Here is a 21,069-nt window from a genome sequence, read left to right as displayed (position 1 = left end):
AGTAATAATCATATATAAGTTACATATAAAGTAGTCAAACTAGAAAGAAATTATTGAAATACAGAGAAATTAATTTGACCCCAGTCATCTTGCATCTTGCAATGCATGGCAGTCTTGTTTATAAGAATAAAGAAGTTTATTATTATTAATAGGCCTTATAGATAGATAGTCAGATTTATAAATCATTGTGGATGAACACTTAATTTGCTAGAATGACAGTTGTTTTTCCACCCCTACTTCTTGTCAGTCTGATTCAAATGCACTTCAGCATCCTATGAGATGTGATCCATTCAGAATCATCTCATGAACTGAAAAGGAGCCAGTTCTTAAAGCGATAGTTCACCCAAAAATTAAAATTCTGTCATTAATTACTCACCCTCATGTCGTTTTAAACCCGTAAGACCTTTATTCATCTTCGGAACGCAAAATAAGATATTTTTGACAAAATCCAAGAGCTTTCTGACCCTGCATAGACAGGAATGCAACTGACATGTTCAAGGCCCTGAAAGGTAGTAAGGACATCGATAAAATAATCCACGTAAAAACAGTGGTATAACCTTAATTAAATGAAGCTACAAGAATACTTTTCGCGCACAAAGAAAACAACAAGACTTTATTCAACAATTTCTTCTCTTCCGTGTCAGAATTAAATGCGCGTTCGTGACAGTACCGTGACGCATGCATGTGGTGCTTCTATTTTATCGATTTCCTTACTACCTTTTATAGGCCTTGAACGTGTCAGTTGTGTTGCTGTCTTTGCAGGGTCAGAAAGCTCTTGGATTTTATCAAAAATGTCCATGTTCCGAAGATGAACGAAGGTCTTACAGGTTTGGAATGACATGAGGGTGAGTAATTAATGACAGAATTTTCATTTTTGGGTGAACTATCACTTTAAAATCTGAATTTCTGACCTCCAGTGAACACATTATGTGTCTACTTATGTACAAGGGTGATGTGTGTCATTTCACCGCCACTAGCATCACCAAATGAAATAGCAAAAAACGCTGAAACCTTTAAAGTTTAACTCTCTCCCTCCCTTTAAGTATTTTCAGTATGAGCTGAGCTCAGCTTGCAAAAGCGTTTCTGATGGCAGCAGAACAGCAGTAACATCAGCCACTCAGTGCAGCAACAGATGAGAGTAGTGTGAGCGGTAACAGGTTAGATCATCATTGCCAGTTCATTGCAAATACTCTACGGCTATTAGCGGGAAAACGTTCGCCAATCTCAGAATTGGGTTTCCTCAGCCTCTTTTCTCAATCTGTATTGCTCTCTCACGATCTCATCTTTCCCTGCCCTCTCCATCACTCTCTCCACTCACAGTCAGAATCCACTCTATTTTTCTTCATCTATATCTCACACAGGGCTATCCACCTTCTTCACTGCAACATTACATTTTTAGAGCACCCCCCCCCCAAAAAAAATGACATCGCTGCGGAAACCCAAAAGCCTCATTGAGAGAACAGAGAGCTATGATGTTTTCCTCATGTTCTAGCATTGACCTCCCTCTGGGGACTGCAGGCTGCTTGTGTTAAATGATGTGTTTGCAGGCCTGCTTGGCCTCTTTTAAAGCTCATATTTCTCTCTCTTTCTGTAAATGCATATTAGTGCCGCTGTAACCTGTTATGTCACTAATAGTCCAGGGGAGTCGCTAGACATTTTTTACCAGGGCACGAGCTTCAGTGAAATACCAGTGTGCCCTAGTAAAGTTGTGATTGTTTGTGATTCAGTTTGATACATTTTGACAGTTCACTCACGCATTTCATCACTTGCAGCAATCTCGCACACCGAAATAGAGGAAACTGGGATATTTTATAAAACAGAAAACAAAAAGAGTGCTAGATGAGGTGGATATCTATCTACAATCCATTGCAGGAAACAGAATTCATTGTAGAAACTTTAAATCCATTGTAGAAACGTCCCTTTAATAGTCATTTGATATCACATTTGTCATAAATAAAACTATTTTTTTTATTATTGTTTAGCTTACCGTCATGAACATTATCCAGTATTTTTAATGAGGTACAGTTTTGTTCCAAAAGCCTGTGGTCACACTGGAATCTGGGATTTTAATTTTATTTGAAACCTGGAAATTTCAGGATTGTAAAAATTTAATACAGATAGATATTACAACAAAATAATTGTCGTTTTGTGTCAAATTATTTTGAACAAAAAAAGTATGTTTATGCAATATTCCTAAGCCAGAAATCAAATTTGTGTACAGTAATCGACCGTGTGAATTTATAAAAATCAACAAGATGCTTTCAAGATACTTTGTTCATCCAAGATTAACTCAGTTCTGTTGACAGCTGACTTAATAATATAATAATGCAATAACGATTTTTCAATTCAGAGCATTTAGTACTTCTTTGAATCAATGAGTGAGCAGCTCAGCTTAGGAAAAGCTCTCATGTTGGAATGTCAGTGGAGAATGAAACTAGCCTCCTCTATTTTACTGGACAAATAGGATTACTCCTCAAAAACAAATTGTGCATGTAGTGTATTCGTTCGGTATCCACTTTGTTCATGCGGTTGAATACAGTCCATATGGCTCTAAATAGAGACGTAAACTCGTACTGCCACTTTTTAAACTTTCCTTCACTTTTTGGAGTCGTTTAATGAAATGAATGATATGAATTGTTCAGTGCTGTGATATGAATATGTGTCGTCTGATGGTGTGTGTGTGTAGTACGAGTGCTGTGCTGGTCTGCACTGATAGTTCCACTCTACTGCTTTCAGCTCTCGCAGGCCAAAGCTGTAGCGCTGCTGTTGTGCTGAGATCCACTACAGAAGAGCTCAGGCAATATAATGCAGTTATCACAGCCACTCTGAAAGCCCAGGAAAAACAAATCGGTCTCCAGGTATGAATCTGTCTTCCTCACTGTTCATGCTCTGCGCTGTTGCTTGAAGACTTTGATCTCCTTGTGGGGATCGTTCGATATCTGTTTTCATGATGTTTCGTGATGTCTCTGAAGTACACAGTTACAGTTGCTTGCACAGAAAAGCTTATGTTCCCTACAAATGAAGAGATTTCTCTGAACAGTGCAATTTCCAGTAAAAGTAGTTGTAAAGTAGTTAAACTTGATTGGATTTTATTTTTTTAGGTGGGTTTGAATGAAGTGTAACATTAAAAAAGCCCCCTTTCTGGTATTTTTCTTTATAGAAATTAAATTATGTGGTATTGTGATTAAAGCCTTGTATGTATAATGCATTATAAAAGTAGTTTTAATGCATTAATTATGCCTTGTAATGCACCTTATAATGCATTGTACAATCTCTTGAATAACTGTAACCACAGTTCATTCATTATAACACTTGATTTATTGTTACACTATGCATTTTAAATTCGGTTATAATTTAAAGTGTTACCGAAAGTCTTTCTACATTTCTAAAAAGTTCTAAACATCGTTCTCAATATTAAAGAATAGCAGAGTCCACACCACAGCTATAACGATAAAGGCACAGAGAAACAATATTGTTGGAATTACTTTCAGAATGTTTTTTCCCGCTACTGAACGATAAAAACATGGACACCCAATCAGAATCGATCCTGCTATAATGAGCTTGAGATTTTAAAGTAGCAGACAAGCGTGCGCTTAGAATAAAGAGTTATCTTTATAGCTATCATTTTTGGTGTGAACAGGCCTTAAGGCAAGTTAGTTCACTCTGGTGCTATCATGTTTTCTAAGTAGGTAATACATGCTCCTAACTGGATAGTGAAATGCAGAATTTTGGTCAAAATTATGTTTTATTGATATATTTAAAATCATCAATAAAATTTTAGATTAAAGAAACAGACATTTACTCTGCTAAAAAGACAATTGGCTCATTTAGCTGAATGTTAAGACACTGTGTATTATGACTTCTCTCATTCATTTTCCATTGAGTGGTACATCTCCCCTTTCTGTTTCTGGAAAAGAGTTAAAGGTTGTCTAATATATTGGTGATGGCAAAAGTTGCTTATGTAGGTTAAAGGCTATGCTCCGAAAAGGGTGAATTGAATGGGGCTGGGGACAGTGCAGCATTAAAAAGACAATACACTATCTCCGAAAGCACATGCTGTTTTCCATGTGCTGCATATGGCTATGTGTCTCTGACCACATCTTTTTGCATGCATTATTTAGCATATTAAAAATGTCTCAGCTGCTGACTGGCCTGGCAGATTGTCCTCTGTAGTCTTTTATTAGATGTCAGAATAGAGACTGTACTGGGGCTGGATATATTTAATTAGGGACTGGCACTCTGGCTACTGGTGCAGTGCTCCCTGCTTCCTCACTGCAAGAGATGTCAAACAATGAGTTTACAGAGACTTACCTATCTATAGGGACACAACTGCAGGAACAGACATCAAAATAACCTGCACAGAGGACCTATTCACTATAGATAACATCTGCTACAAAAACCTTAAACTGTCATGATTTTTTTTTTTGTTGATGCCATTTATGCATTTGACCTGAAGCAATTAGAGTCATTAAGCCCAGGTAATAGGATGGTTTGTTTTGCCTTCTGCAATAACCATCTTAGGTCAACATGAACTTCATTGCTGCTCCAGGCTGGTTTATCCTGGTTTGGTGCTGGTTTAGTCGGTGGGCCGACAGTTAACAGTTCCATTAAACATTTTTTTGTAGTTTTAGTAATATTTTAATAATGCAATAAATGCAAAGAAAATAATGCAATGTCGTTGTCAAATATTTTAGTATTTTTAGTAAATAATTAAACAAATATTACAAACTTGACTTTTGATTTCTGCTTCCGGCTTCGCTACTGTTCGGACGCTCTTGCTTACTGCTCCATGCTTTGCTCCCTGTTTATGTACTTTTCTCAGATTTTTCTAAGATTTTAACTTCAACAGATCAGCACAGTGCTCAACACTAAACTACACTAATCTAAATAATTTTAAGCGGTTACTTGCATTGGTTTCGATTGCTGAAGAAGAGTCCGGATGCGGTAGATAACGGAGGTCTTTTGATGAGTTCGTGAGGAGTCAGCTGGAAGTTTTTACTTCTGGTTCTTCTGAAGGAAAAGTCCACAGCGACTAACGTTACTTGAAGATAAAAACTGCCGGAAAATAAAACTCAAGAGGAAGATATTGAGAGTCTTGGAAAGGTGTTGTCTCAAACGAAGAAGAGTTTCTGAGCAAAGATTATTTCGGGCTAATCGCTTTTGATGGTTCCTATTCTGTGTGGACTGGCCAATCAGAGGCATGAATTTTGAGCGGGAGAAACTTTCTTTGTCTCTTGTTTATGGCTCATTTGCATGTTTTATGGCAGGTCTGGAATTTCTGTAGTTTTAACCCAAAATATAGTACGAATCGTATGATGCGTTTCACAATCACATACTGTACCTCATTGTCCGAGGAATGAAAAGCAGATAATATTGATACCAAGAAACAAACATTTGGAATAGATTAAACCAAAGATACATACATACACCTGAATATCAGTGTTTTATGGCTTTAACTAATACAAATAACGAGTGGTAACTCATCTAATCTAATAGGGAAACGTACAAACAACACATGCAATATACCAGATATATTTGTAGAGTATAATAGAGTAACGGTCTTTATGTGTGTGTGTATTTGTGTGTGTGTGTGTGTGTGTGTTAGTTTACTTGGCCAGCCAGGCCCATCGGGGTCATTTACAGCTCTTTGGGACCGTGTTTGAAGTCAGATGGGGGAGATGATAGTGGGGGCTGGTTAGAATCTCCTTGACAGCGAGGAACCATTTGGCAATTTAAAACCCCTATACAAACGTAAAGTCTCTGACCAGAACTGTAATTTATATGCAAATGTCAAAAGGCTAAAAGGGTCTCTTAAGCCATAAACACCCAAAGATCATGCATGATTCTACGCAGACGCTACACAAGACTGCAAATCGGATCATCATCGATGTGGGGAAGAATTATATTCGGAAAGAGCAGACAGAAATCCTTAAGAAGGATTTCAGTGTACTCTTTGGAACACTTCGAATATTTGAAGTCCAGTCGTTCATCAGTGGACCACCGCAAGGGGAACTAACATGTTTTCAAGGCTTCTTGGGCTGAATACATGGCTACAAAGAACCTGCAGTACAAAAGGCGTCAACTTCATCGACAACTTCAATCTTTTCTGTGGCCATAGACAACTGTTTAAACTGGATGGCCTCCACCCAAACAAACTTGGTGCAAGAGTGCTAAAGGACAATATCTATTTCTCCCTCCATCATCCTTCAGTAGTGTGTGCCGGTCCACTCAACCTGAATGGAACACACACACCTGGACAAAGTATGAGTGATGACAGGACTTCATATCAGCTTCCGAGTCATGTGGTTGACACATCCCACAAGGACACTGATAACACCACGCAGCCACAACAAGCACTGCTCATGGACAACATCTTGGCTGAGCCCTGCCCATAGAGCTCATCACAGACAGACTGTGACGTATCAGAACAGCTCCAAGACTCAGCACCCAAGGATGACTTTCTGGAAAACAGCCAGGGAAGCCAGGACAACATATCACAGCCACTGGAATCACCAGAGCCCACCTCACCAGACACATTATTCCTCTCTCCAACATCTCCACTTCTAAACTTCTCACAGAAAATGGAGGAACTGGTGTATGCTGGGACCAAACTCTCCCACTCTTTCGCTGCAAGCCCACAGATATCAACTAAAAAATGGTGGGCCCCCCAACCACCAAAGCCTGTGGGCCCAGCTTGTCGTCCTCCTCCTGTGAGAGCTCTCCTGCTGCTGCCACAATGCCAGGGCCCAAACCCTCCTCCATCTGCTCTAGGTGAACCAAAAACAACTGATAACAGCTCTCAGTGATATGTGTCGTGTCCCCGCTATGATAGCAGCAACATTCACAAATGTTTACAGAACAAGCAGGAACCCAGTGTGCCTGTAGCTTTCTCTATTTCTGTCAGGACCACTATCATCAAAGATGATTGACAATTAGCATACAGTTTGGATTGGTAGTATGGCTCTGTTCTGGGCAAGAACTCCCTGCGCATCCATGCAGCTTAGCATGGATGAGAGCAGCGATAACCCCCCAGGGTAAACAGAACAGAACCAACATAAATGTCGTTAAAGTTCAATAATGTTATGTACACATTTTAGAATTAGTCTGATCCAAAGGAGAATCAGAAGGCTGAATCCAGACTCACAGAGGAGGAGTTGGGGATGGAGGAGGGTAATTAGCTATTGAGCAATGTGAAAACTGCTGATAATACTGAGGGACCTTATATATGAATGCTTAGATAGGTGTCGTATTCCCATAAGTTGATGGGGATCAGCTGAGAGTCAGCTGATGCGAGCTTGACTAACGTGACCTGCCAGAACTAACACTACGCTAGATTTCTGTTTTATCACGTGATAGAATCCAAAGAATCACCATTCCAAAGAAATCCAAAATTACAGGACTTAATGTCTACAGGCCTGTGGCTCTAACATCTGTGGTCATGAAGTCTTTTGAAAAACTGGTGCTGGCCCACCTGAAGGAAATCACTGGACCCTTGCTGGATCCTCTTCAGTTTGCCTACAGAGCAAACAGGTCTGTGGACGATGCAGTCAACATGGGACTGCATTATGTTCTGCAACATCTAGACAGACCAGGGACTTATGTGAGGATCCTGTTCGTGGACTTCAGCTCGGCCTTTAACACTATCATCCCAAACCTCCTCCTGCCCAAACTAACTCAGCTCTCCGTGCCCACCTCCGTCTGTCAGTGGATCAACAGCTTCCTGACAGACAGGCAGCAGCTAGTGAGGTTTGGAAAATACACATCCTCACACAGAAGACTACAGAGGGTAGTCCGGACTGCTGAGCGAATTATTGGTACAACCCTCCCTTCTCTCCCAGAACTGTACTCATCCAGAGTGAGCGAAAGGGCTGGCAAAATTACTCTGGACCCCTCACATCCAGCACACTCCCTCTTTGAACTCTTGCCATCTGGTCGACGCTACAGAGCTCTGAGCACCAGAACAGCCAGACACAGGAACAGTTTCTTGCCTCAGGCAATCCATCTCATGAACACTTGACAATAACTATTTATTCACTCATACACTTATTTATCTAACACACATACTCAGTCTTCATTTCAATTTGCACAATTTGCACAGAATATACCTGTACATACAACTGTCTATTGTTATATACCTGTACATACAATTGTCGATTTGTATATTTTTATTCCTTATTTACTTGTTCTATTTTTTTATTTTTTTGTTATTTTTATTTTTTATTATCTGTGTTTTTTGTTCTGTCACTGTCATTCTGTTGCACTGTGGAAGCTTCTGTCACGAAAACAAATTCCTCGAATGTTTAAACATACCTGGCAATAAAGCTCATTCTGATTCTGATTCTGAGAAAGTATAAGGCCTTCTTAAGCCATACGGCTGACCCATCTACGGGATCTGTGGCCTATTATGCATCAAACTAAGATTGCTGTAAAGACACAAAGTAGTGCCATCAAGTTAGCATTTTTAAACATTCGCTCACTAAAAAATAAATCATTTCTGATCAATGACTTAACCACAAACAACCTGGATTTTTTTTTCTAAATGAAACATGGCTAGAAGACAACTGCAGTGCAACAGTCCTCAATGAAACAGCCCCTCCTAACTTTACTTTTATAAGTGTCTGCAGAGCTGTTAGAAGAGGTGGAGGTGGAGCTGCTCTATTTAAAGATGTCTATCAATGCAAGCATCATTTGGTCAGTACTTGTCTTTTGAATATCTAGGTATTGTGCTGAAAGTTGCTCCACGCATTCTGTATATCATTATTTACAGGCCTCCAAATACTCTCCAGCTTTTGTTGAAGAGTTCACAGAACTGTTATCAATGATTTCCTCAGAGTTTAACTGTTTTGCTATTGCAGGGGGATTTTAATATTCACATAGATAATGCAGAAATCAAAACTACAAAAGAAATTATAACTGTTTTAAACACTTTTAACCTGATTCAGCATGTGCATGGACCCACACACAATCGTGGACACGCTATAGTTTTACTCATCAGTAGAGGTCTAAACATTTCATCCATTGTTATTAAGGATGTAGCACTATCTGATCACTTCTGTATTTTCTTTGATATATTGATCTCTGCTACCACTGAATCTATATCTGTCTCTGTCAGAAAGAGATGCATTAACGAAAACACTAGTGTGCTATTTATGGAGGCTATATCTTTAACACCAAGCATTTCTGTAGACTCTGTTGATCTTCTCCTTGATTCCTTTAACTCAAAAGTTAAGAATGTTATTTATGATATTGCTCCTGTAAAAGTCAGTAAGAAGACTGGCAGACAAAAATCACTTTGGAGAAAATCAACAGCATTTCAGAGTATGAAAAGACTGAGTGGACGTGGCGGAAGACGAAACTTGAAATTCGCTATAGCATCTATAAAGACAGCCTTCATGCTTTCAATGTGAAACTAGCCACAGCTAAACAGACCTTCTTCTCAAACTTTATAATCAGTAATTTAAACTACACTCATACTCTTTTTGCTACTGTTGAGAGACTCCCCCCCCCCCCCAAACGAAAGGTCCGAGCAATCTTGATAACACCATATTGAGCAACTATAGACCTGACCAATATCAAATCTTCCCTTTATAGACAAGATTATTGAAAAGGTAGTTTTTTATCAGCTGAACAACTACTTAAATTCAAATGGATACCTGGACAAATTTCAATCTGGTTTCTGACCACATCACAGCACAGAGACAACGCTCATTAAGATAATAAATGATATTCGCTTTCATTCTGATTCTGGCAAAATATCAGTGCTGGTACTACTAGATCTTAGTGCTGCGTTTCACACTGTCAATCATAACATATTTCCAGAGAGACTGGAAAACTGCATCGGGCTTTCTGGGATGGTACTCAAATGGTTCAGGTCATATTTAGAAGGGAGAGGTTATTATGTGAGTATAGGAGAGCATAAGTCTAATGACATGTCCATGACATGCGGAGTCCCACAAGGCTCAATTTTTGCACCACTCTTGTTTAGCCTGTATATGCTCCCACTAAGTCAAATAATGAGAAAGAAGCGAATTGCCTATCACAGCTATGCTGATGATACCCAGATTTGCCTAGCCTTATCGCCAAATGACTACAGCCCCATTGACTCCCTCTGCCAATGCATTGATGAAATTAACAGTCGGATGTGCCAACATATTCTTCAGTTAAACAAGGAGGAAATTGAAGTCATTGCATTTGGAAACAAAGATGAAGATCTCAAGGTGAATGCATACCTTGACTCTAGGGGTCAAACAATTAAAAATCAAGTCAAGAATCTTGGTGTGATTCTGGAGACAGACCTTAGTTTCAGTAGTCATGTCAAAGCAGTAACTAAATCAGCATGCTATCATCTCAAAAGCATTGCAAGAATTAGATGTTTTGTTTCCAGTCAAAACTTGGAGAAACTTGTTTATGCCTTTATATTTTATATAATATTGTAATGGTCTCCTCACCGGCCTTCCCAAGAAGACTATTAGACAGCTGCAGCTCATACAGAATGCTACTGCCAGGATTCTGAAAAGAACCAGAAAATCTGAGCATATCACACCAGTCCTCAGGTCCTTACACTGGCTTCCAGCTACAGTGCCGTGAAAAGGTTTTTGCCCCCTTCCTGTTTTTTTTAATTTTTTGCATATTTGTCACACTTAAAAGATTCAGATCATCAAACCAATTTTAATATTACGCAAAGATAATGCAAGTAAATACAAAATGCAGTTTTTAAATGATAATTTCATTTATTAAGGGAAAAAAGCTGTCCAAACCTACCTGGCCCTACGTGAAAAATTAATTGCCCCTCCTCTTAAATCATGAAAGAACTGCAATTAAATAACATTATTTTAGAAAGCTGAGTTAAATTTCACTAGCCACACGCAGGCCTGATTACTGCCAGACCTGTTGAATCAAGAAATCACTTAAATAGAACCTGTCTGACAAAGAAACGCTTGATTGCAGTTGTTGCTGCAAAGGGTGGCACAACCGGTTATTAGATTTAGGGGGCAATTACTTTTTCACGTAGTGCCAGGCAGGTTTGGACAGCTTTTTTCCCTTAATAAATGAAATAATAATTTCAAAACTGCAGTTTGTATTTACTCAGGTTATCTTTGTCTATAATGTTTTGAGAAATGCCAAAAATGAATGCAATAAAATAACTAACCTTAAATATATATTAACTAACAATACTTATATTATTACTAATCAAACAGAGAACATAATTAATTTAATTTAATTTATATTTGATTAAAGTTTTGACAAAATTAATAATGTGTGGCTTTACAGGTCAGTCAGTTATTTTGGGCCACTGATTTAAGTCTCATAGTTGTATGACTATGTTTTTTAATCACTAAAAGAGTCATTCATTTGGGAGTCAATCGCTGTTCGCGCTGTCTGTTTTTGATTCACTGAAAGGGAAATGTCTCATAGAGTCATTCATTTACAAACTGGACTACACTGGTTGTCCTGCCCGTTTTTGAGTTTCAGAGTCATTAGTTTGTGAATCAGACTACAATGGTCTTGAGGTCTTTTTTTTTTTTGATTCACTAAAAATCAGCTCAAAAGAGTAATTTGCTCAGGAGTCAGATTACATTTGTTGCACTCTCTGTTTTTGATTCACTAAAAAGAAATGTCTCAGAGTCATTAATTTATGAATCAGACTACACTGGTCATGCTGTCAGTTTTTTATTCACAAAAAAGGAACCGATTCACAGAGTTATTCATTTGTGAATCAGACTGCACTGGTCTTGAGGTCTCTTTTTGGATTCACTAAAAAACTGTTCAAAAGAATAATTCCATCGGGAGTCAGATTACACTAGTTGTGCTGTCTGTTTTTGATTCATTAAAAAGAACCTTTACAAAAGAGTCATTCATTTGTGAATCGGGCTACCCTGAGTTTTTTGGTTCTGAGCCATACCCAACAAAAAGATGGTTAAAAAGTTTAGGTTGGGTTAAAAGTTCTTTTTTCTTGTTAGATTTTATTCATCACAACACATATATTTATGAATTATATTTTGTGAGAGTTTTCTTTTCTGACATGTAGCAGATTCACAAGATTTCTCTAAGTAAATTGATCTTGTAAGTCATTAAACCCAATATCCCATATGACATTCACACATGATGTAATTTCCTGTGCAGATGATCAACTCTGTGGAGAGCTGAGACATAATGGAATTAAGTTGGCCTTTATAAGGAGAATGATTACAAAGCTTTAGAAAATCCACATTCAATATGTTTTTACAGCAGGACCATAGCTAGAGTCTTACAGGGGTTTATACCCTTAGGGATGCAGCCATCAATCTTTTGTGTTAACATTGAATTTTCCCATCTAATGGGAACAGGCTTTAGCTTATTGTTCTTGTGTTTTCATGGCTCTAGGAGAGAGCTCTGGGAGTAAACCTGTTCATTTTGATCCCCACTGCCTATCCTTCATATACTGAGATCTGGACCTAATGTCCACTTATCGACCGCAAGAAGTGGCCAGGCCTCCTTCACTCCTGTGAGTGATGGTGAAGAAAATAGACGGCTCCTTCCAAGTTTCAGATGGACATTCCTCAGTGTCTGTGCTCCAGAGCGAGATCTCCTGCTGAATGTTTATTACAAGTAAACATTGAACCAGTTTAATTACTTTGTTCATTAGCCACCAATCCTTACTTCCAAGTTATTTCCAGCATACAATATGCTAAAAAAATCATAAAGTTAACACTTTGATTTCACATTGCAGCTGTTTTATTGCATTTTTCTGTCTGCTTTCTAAAAACGGTCAAAATAAGCTTACGTAGGTGTCCATATTCACAGTATGGTGGAATTTTTAAACCCTTGCCGTAACTAACTAGATTGTTAATGCTTCTAGTGAAGGAACACTTGGTTAACACCTGGTTAGTGCACCTGTCTCGATCAGAGACTCAGGTGGATGGATGAAACATAATATCCATCCACCTGAGTCCAAAATTATGATTTCTGTGTTAGTGTATGCTGAGAGGGGGCTGAAACTGTGGCTCTGCTCTGGAGGTCTTTTTGGATGCGTTTAGCAGCTGCCGGCTAGCAGGACTGGAAACCTCCATTCCACCGGGCAGAGAGAGGACAATATCCAAGGAGCTGTGCTTTCCCCCCCTGCAGATCAGTGCCATGCATTATTCATGCTTTATCTTCCAGGCTTAGACCTGCGCCCTGGGCCTTTAGACCAGTATGATCCCTCAGTGAAGTACAGCTAGAAAGTTTAGGTAATTTCTTCTGTCAGTTTTTGTGGGACCGATTCTAAAGCTCTAAATCAAACTGAAGTGTCCTGACCCCTGCCTTCTAGCGCTTGTGGGGCATGGCGGCGTGAAATTGTACAGGCTTTAATATCTACAGAGACTTTCAGAGGCTATTACAGCTTTGAAAGCAAAAACCAAGCTGTTAGTGGCTTACTGTAAATAAACACAGTGAGGGTCAGATGGGAGAACGGATGGCATTATACACATCAGTATTAGGTTCCTCACATTCTCACATGACCTTAACCTGTCATTTATTTCTTATTCTCTTCCATTGTGACACAAGGTAATAGAAGCACTGTGGTGTTATAGTCTGAGGCCAATATTATCACATTCTCCTCCTGACACAACAGGGCAGGTCTCATATGTGAGAATTGAGTCATTAGAAAGACTGTTTAACTGCTCCTCTGATTCAACATTTCAGCCCATTAGTCGCTAGTGTCCTATTATGTCTCTCACACCCACAGTTTCATTCTCTCAGTGATTAACTCCCCTTACAAAGCAAGAGATACAAATCTCTTGTACTCTGTTGCACTCTTTTAGAAGATATGCACAGGGCATTATTAAAAAGAGAGATTTTAATTCATTTGTTTGCTTTGCATTTCAATCAAAATCTGATAAACAAGTGAAATCACTTACTCGGAAGAAAAAAAATTTTGCTCTGAGATTGCTCTATGGAGAACTTGCAATAATGGAGTTCTCAGTCATTTTTCCTTTAAAAGCCAATTTGACTCTCTTGTCAATGTTGATGTGGTGCTCTCTTGCAGAATTCTGTGCAAGACACTGTATTCTACAAATGTGGTGCTCTAGTTAAAATAAGTTTTTATAAAATTTACATTTTATAAAACAACTTTTATAAGTCTTTGTGTTTTTCTATTCCACTAAATATTTAAATGCAAAAACATGTCTTGTGTGAACAGGCTTTAAGGGCAGGTTCAGATTCAGCACTATATGTTCTGCTGTTTTTTAAAGGGGACATTGGATGCCCAAGTTGGTATGATTCTTTAGGGTCTTCATGAAATGTATGCAACATACTTAAGGGTGTGTTCACACTTATCATGTTTGGTTCGATTAAAACGAACCCTGGTGTGATTGCTCTGTTAGTGCGGTTCGTTTGAGTAAGTGTGAACGCTGCCATCCGAACCCTGGTGCGCACCAAACATTTGGACCGAGACCGCTAAAAAGATGGGTCTCGGTCCGCTTCCAAATGAACTCTGGTGCGGTTCGAATGATATATGAACGCAACACGAACCAAATACTTCTAAACGAACCAAAAACAGGAAGTAATGACAAGATGTGACTCTATGTGACATGATTTGACGACGCGGTGTAACCAAAACAAAATGAGCAGAGGGCAAACGTGGAGCAACGATGAGGTAAAGTGCCTTTTATGAACTACTTGTGAGTTTGCAGGTGGTGAAAATTTAATTATATGTACACGCAAGAATGAGTGCGCTTAGTCCAGCAGACGGCATTAGGTGTGTTCGACTTAAAGCGGCGCTGAGCAGACCGATCAGTTAATGGATGCTTTGATATCATACACCCGCAGCGCTTTAAGTCTTTAAGCACCTTTTGTTTGGGGTGTTCGGTGAGTTCCGTCACGATATATACGTCATTCAAGCCGACCAATCAGGTTGTGAAGAACGTATCACTATGCCTTTAGGTTTGCTGTCAAAAATACCAATGTGAACGCTAAGCGAACCAGGGCCAAATGTATCATTTTCCTTTTTGGTCCGGACCAAATGAACCAAACGAACTGAACTACAAGTGTGAACACACCCTAAAATTCCTAAATGGTCATGTAAATCAACACCCTTTTTACCTTCCCTTACCAAAAAGTAGTATACTTCAAGTTTATTTTAGTAAGTATACTTAAGTAAAGTTCAAGTATATTTTTAAGTATACTTTATGTAGTAAGTATACAAATATCAGTGTACTAGTAGTATACTTGTAAGTGTACTATTTCAATACTCCTTGGGACTAAATTGGCCCACTTTCTAGTATATAAAAGTATACTTTTAAGTATACTTTAAGTATAACAGTAGTAAACTTTGAGTACACAACTAGTTTACATCAAAATGTTTAGTTTGTACTGCAACTATACTAAAAGTGAACTTATAGGTATACTGATAGTTTACTAATTAAGTAAATTTTTAGTAAAGTAGACTAAAAGTATACTTTCCTATTTTTTGTTTAAAAGAAGTATACTAATAGCCAGTAGCGGGCCGTGCATTTTACACTTAGGCCTTTAGTGGTGTCCTACATGAATCAATCCATCTCTTCATACCATCATAATGATGCCACGGCTATAGAAACCATAAATATTACACAGTAATGCAGTATAACAGGGCACTACATAACAGACAGGTATCTTATGTAGCGAGAATGAATTCCATTACTAAAGAAAGTAAATATAGTAGGCAAATATTTTTTCAAAATGCACTGAAAATCTAAACCTGAGAAACAGTAATAAAAGTTTTACTAAAATGATTTACAGTGATGCTGTGTGCTAGCTAGTATGCTGACCATCCAATCAAAGGACGAGAAAATGCTGAAGTTATCGTTAGCCAGCTAGATGGCCCTGGTGTTGCCAACTCGAAATCTGATTGGTTAAAGCAACGGTTTCATTGCCATTGAATTAAACTAACAGACGCCTGCACTGTGGATTCTGAAGGCCTTAAGGCAGATTTCTTTGACCCTGGCAACACGATTGCTGAAATATGATTGGATAAAAGCTCTAATATAAACATAACCAAGAGAAAAGCTATGAAATGAAGAGAATAGACTATTGGAAATAATTTAATACACATTCATGGAAAAATATATTAAACTAAATTAATATTTAGGCCAGCAGAGAAGGCTTTGCTGGCCCTGACGGCCCACCACTGCTAATAGCACACTTGAATAAACTTCTTTTTCATAAGGGTTGTCAAAAACAGCTCAATATACAGTGACCCGTTTCGGTGCATGTCTCTTTAAATGATAATGAGCAACTGCTCACTCCACCCATCTCTTCCCATTTTTGTGTATTCAGTGGTGTCTTACCATCAAAAACAAAACTAATCCACTGCGTCATCAGTGGCTCTGATGTGGGGAAAAAATGAAGACTCGTGTCTACTTTTACATCCAACTACAAAACAATTGCATTGCTTATGAGACATTGTTGTCGCTACAGCTGCTCAAGTGCGGAGAAGATGGCAGACAGCATATAGCTGACTAAGGGTGGAAATATGCTAATTCGCTAATACCCTGCCATCTAAATTCCTCTGTATTATATCTCGCATTTTTAAGAATGTGTACTAGCATTTAAGTCTCTCTCTTTTGAAAAAAAAAGTGCTGCTGCAATACAGCATAATGGAAATTAAACGCGGTGAATTCCCATGACCAACTTAAAACACGAGTCTGCAAATCTTTCACACTCACACAAAACTGATCGCGAGTATGTATAACTTGATTTCGTCTGTGAAAATTCACTGAACAAAGGTAAATGTGACTATAGCTTAAGACTTAATTTTGAGACTTGATTAATGCCTATTACCGTTTGCAACATTGCGTGGGATCTGGGGTTACTGAGGTATTTTTATCAGGAGACAAATCTAAGAGGCAGAAAAAGTCTCAGTTGTTCAAAAATAGATATTACAGAGATCTCAGTGTTTTCTCTTTCCTGTGGACAACTGTTCTGCTACCCTTTCAAATCTCTAGGCAAATCAAAGTAAGTAAGCTGCACTTTGTTGAGTAAACCATCTTTTACAGCTGTTCAATAATCACCCCAATAATGTCACTGATGGCAGTTCCTCATATCTGCTCAGTAAAACAGGAGAAAACAGGTTACCTGCATTCACAAAAAGCAGCATTCATATACTGAAGGGATAATGCCATATTTTCATAGCTCTGATGGTACATATGGAGATCCGGACAGGCCCACATGACACTGATGCAGAGTAAGCATTTTACAAGTGGCTCTAGTTCATACACACATTGACCTTAGGCTGTAATTTCCATTAAAGCTCCTCAACCTTCTGTTGTCACAGAAGTTCTACAGACCTCGCTAAGTCCACTGCTGAGTCAGTGTCCTCATAAACATTTGAAGGGTTGGGGGCACGATCCCCGGCTGCTTACTTTTAAAGCCCGCTAAGCTCAAGTCCTCTATCATTTATTAATGAGCTCTTAGGAAACCTTGAATTTTTAAAGCAGTGCGGGATGGAGATTAAAATTTAGCCCAAACCGGTTGTCGACAAGCCCATCCGGCTTTTGCTGACTATCTCACTCTCTCTCTCTCTCCTCTCTTGCAGTTGTAATTACTCCTAATGCAAAGCTTAATTTATTAACGGAAGGTGCTTTGAGCCATTCAGTGTATAAATGCTCAACCTGTTCCTGCTGTGTGCGAGACTGTGTTTACTGTGCGTTTCATTTATGCTGTTCCCTCTCGCTCCTTTTTTTATGTTGTTTTCTGTTTGCCGATGTAGGCAAAATCACTGAGGCTGACCCTGGCTACACCTCATATAAGTGTTTTCCCTCAGTATTGCAGACAGTCTGAGTCTCAACAGCCATTGCAAATGTTGTGAGGATGCTGTTTTCTTTACAACTGCCCTTAACATGCCCATATTTAGAGAGTTTAAAAATATGGAATATGGTAAGTATACACAGTCACTTCTTATAAAAAACTGACTATACAGAGTAAAATATTAAGATCAGATGTTAAAATTCAGCTGCAATTTCATGTTAAATTTAAAGTATGTTGAATTTATAATATACAATTTAATTTAAAAGACAACATGATGTTTCCTAATTTTTATAATTGTTTTTTATATTGTCTCTGATCTAACACCAAAACAAATTATTAAAATATTATCTAGAGATCATTTCCTTTAGATATATATTTTTAATGTTTACTGTAAAAACTAGGGCTGTCAATAGAATAAAATGTGATTAATATAATGATTTTCAATCTTTTTATAAAGCAAAATAAAATAGAAAAATGTTTTTAAACCTATTTAATTAGTATCTTAAATTATCTTTTGACAATACACACACAATTGTTTTTCTCAATTTTTTTCGAAAAAATCCCTGGTTTATATTATATTGAGATGTTATGGTTTACAATTATTTGACAGTCTACAGTTATTATTCTGAGGTCATGGGAGCAAAGCTAGACAACTTTTCACAGATAAATCTTTCTTATTAAAGGCCAGTGGCGAACTATGGATTTTGTCGGACACAGGAGATGCTCAAAGCATGAGCAACTATTGGGAAGATTACAGTCACTCCATATGCTATATAAGATTTATCCTCAGCACAAACCTCTTTGAAATGAAATCCAGTTATCTGCTCACTGGCAAAATAGTTTTCTGCCACCATCACAATCCTCTATAGCCTTAGTGTTGTAGTTTTGGCAGGAAAGTGTAAGAATATTTTCATGAAAATGTGTCTGTACCCCTCAGTTAAAGGAACAGATCATCCAAAAATGAAAATTTGCAGAAAATGTTGTCACGCTCATCCAAGATGGAGATGAGTTTGTTTCTTTATCAGAACAGATTTGGATACATTTAAAATTACATCACTTGATCAAAACTGGATCTTCTGCAGTGAATGGGTGCCATCAGAATGAGATTCCAAATAACTGTAGACCATAGAATAACATTTCAATATTGCGATTTTGTCATTTTTTTTTTTCATTACAAACTCGCAAATTTTGGAGTCATGTGGATTACTTGTGGATTATTGTGATGCTTTTATATGCTGTTTGGACTCTTATTCTGACGGCACCCATTCACTGCAGAGGATCCATTGGTGAGCAAGTGATGTAATGCAATTTTTTTCCGAATCTGTTCTGATAAAGAAACAAACTCATCTACATATTGGATGGCCTGAGAGTGAATTTTCAGCTAATTTTCATTTTTGGGTGATCTATTGTTTAAAAAAACTATCAAAATGAATATTTAGTCCAAGAAAATTAAAGTTTCTGTTATGTTTAACATGAAATCATCTCATTGTAAGGATCAATTCTTTTTTTTTTTTTTTTTTTTTTTTTTTTTTTTTTTTTTAAAAAAAAATGGCACTTCTGCAAATCCTTTTTTGTGTTACCCTGCACCTAAAATACATGTGACCCTGGACCACAAAACCAGTCATAAGGGTACATTTTTTAAATTGAGATTTATACATCATCAAAGCTGAATAAATAAGATTTCCATTGGTGTATGGTTTGTTATGATAGGACAATATTTGGCCGAGATACAACTATTTGAAAATCTGGAATCTGAGGGTGCAAAAAAATCTAAATACTGAGAAAATCGCCTTTAAAGTTGTCCAAATGAAGTTCTTAGCAATGCATATTACTAATCAAAAAATTAAGTTTCAATATATTTATGGTAGGAAATGTACAAAATATCTTCATGGAACATGATCTTTACTTAATATCCTAATGATTTTTGGCATAAAAGAAAAATCAATAATTTTGACCCATACAATGTATTTTTGGCTATTGCTAAAAATATACCCAAGCGACTTAAGACTGGTTTTGTGGTCTAGGGTCACATATACTGTATATATACATAAAAAAAACAAGACTCCTCTATCAATCTGTTTGGAAAGATTGCAAGGACACAAACCTGCAATCAGTTTTCAGTGGCATTTTGTTCACGACTTCCATGTGCTGTGCTCATCAGCTTAAGTAGCAACTGTTATCAATATTAATATATGATCAGAGAATAATTGCAGGCAAAGTCTGGAGAGATTAGTTTGTAGTCATATCCCTATGATGGGTCAGCAGAATTACATTCGTCATGTTTACATTAGTTATGTTTGCAGAAAGAGTTCAGAGGAATCTTTCATCCCTTGAGTCAAAGTGACTGACAGTATCTTGGCACCAGGTGTTCTACTGGAGGCCGTCCAATCATAGAGCACGTCTGTGGAGTGTGCACCAAAGCTGAAGCCAATCAATTTTAGAGAGAAGTGTTGCAACCATCTCATCCTCCAGCTGAGTCTTGTTCAAAGCACTATTCAATCATCTTCATGAATTGAGTATCACCACCGCAATGCACTTTGCAAGAATCCCAAAGCAACCCACACTCCTTTGGTCTGACACTAAAGAACGTTCACGGGAACAGGACAGTCGAGTCATAATATTTTGCATCGGTTTCTTTATTATAAATGCACTGTGGGTAGAAATTGTATAAAATGTAATATTGCACAATATAAATCAATTGCACTTTCTCAAGGTATAATGATGCATTTGTGTTATGCTACAAGAATATGCAGGTACTGTGCTCCAATTAAACAATATACCGTGACCAAGATTTTTTGTTGTTTGAACATATTATTACTTTTAAATATATAGCCTATAGTTATCAAAAACACCCTCCAAGTATGAAGGTTCTTGGGCTACCAGCTAAATACAGTGTTTGGCACTGTAGTGACGATATTAAACTTGTGAATAGCTAACACAAAGACTCTCTGAAGCTAATAAAATTCTAAGCACAGTTTGTATATACATAGCCCTCTATGTTACCTGCATTATTATACTCCCCAATTTGTGTGTTGTGATTGTTTCATTACTTTGCTTTAGGTGGGTAAACAAGCACAAGATTTTGGTGATTGACTGCCATCATATTAAAATTTAATTGAGCAAATGACACGTGAGCTTGAACAGAGTGGTGTGTTTTATAGGATAGAGCCTATTTCTATTGTTTTGTGTTCTGTATTTGTGCACTGTCCAACCTATAACACGAAGCAATGATCATCTAAACAGATTTGAGGTGTTCTCATATTTTTTTCCACCATGGAAAATATTGTCTGTAATCTCCAACCAATTCTCAAAAATCTTATATATATA

This window comes from Sinocyclocheilus grahami, unplaced genomic scaffold (genome assembly GCF_001515645.1).
Source record: "Sinocyclocheilus grahami isolate Dianchi unplaced genomic scaffold, SAMN03320097.WGS_v1.1 scaffold778.1, whole genome shotgun sequence".
NCBI classification, from domain to species: Eukaryota; Metazoa; Chordata; class Actinopteri; order Cypriniformes; family Cyprinidae; genus Sinocyclocheilus; species Sinocyclocheilus grahami.
Note: the sequence above shows the minus strand (reverse complement) of the source record.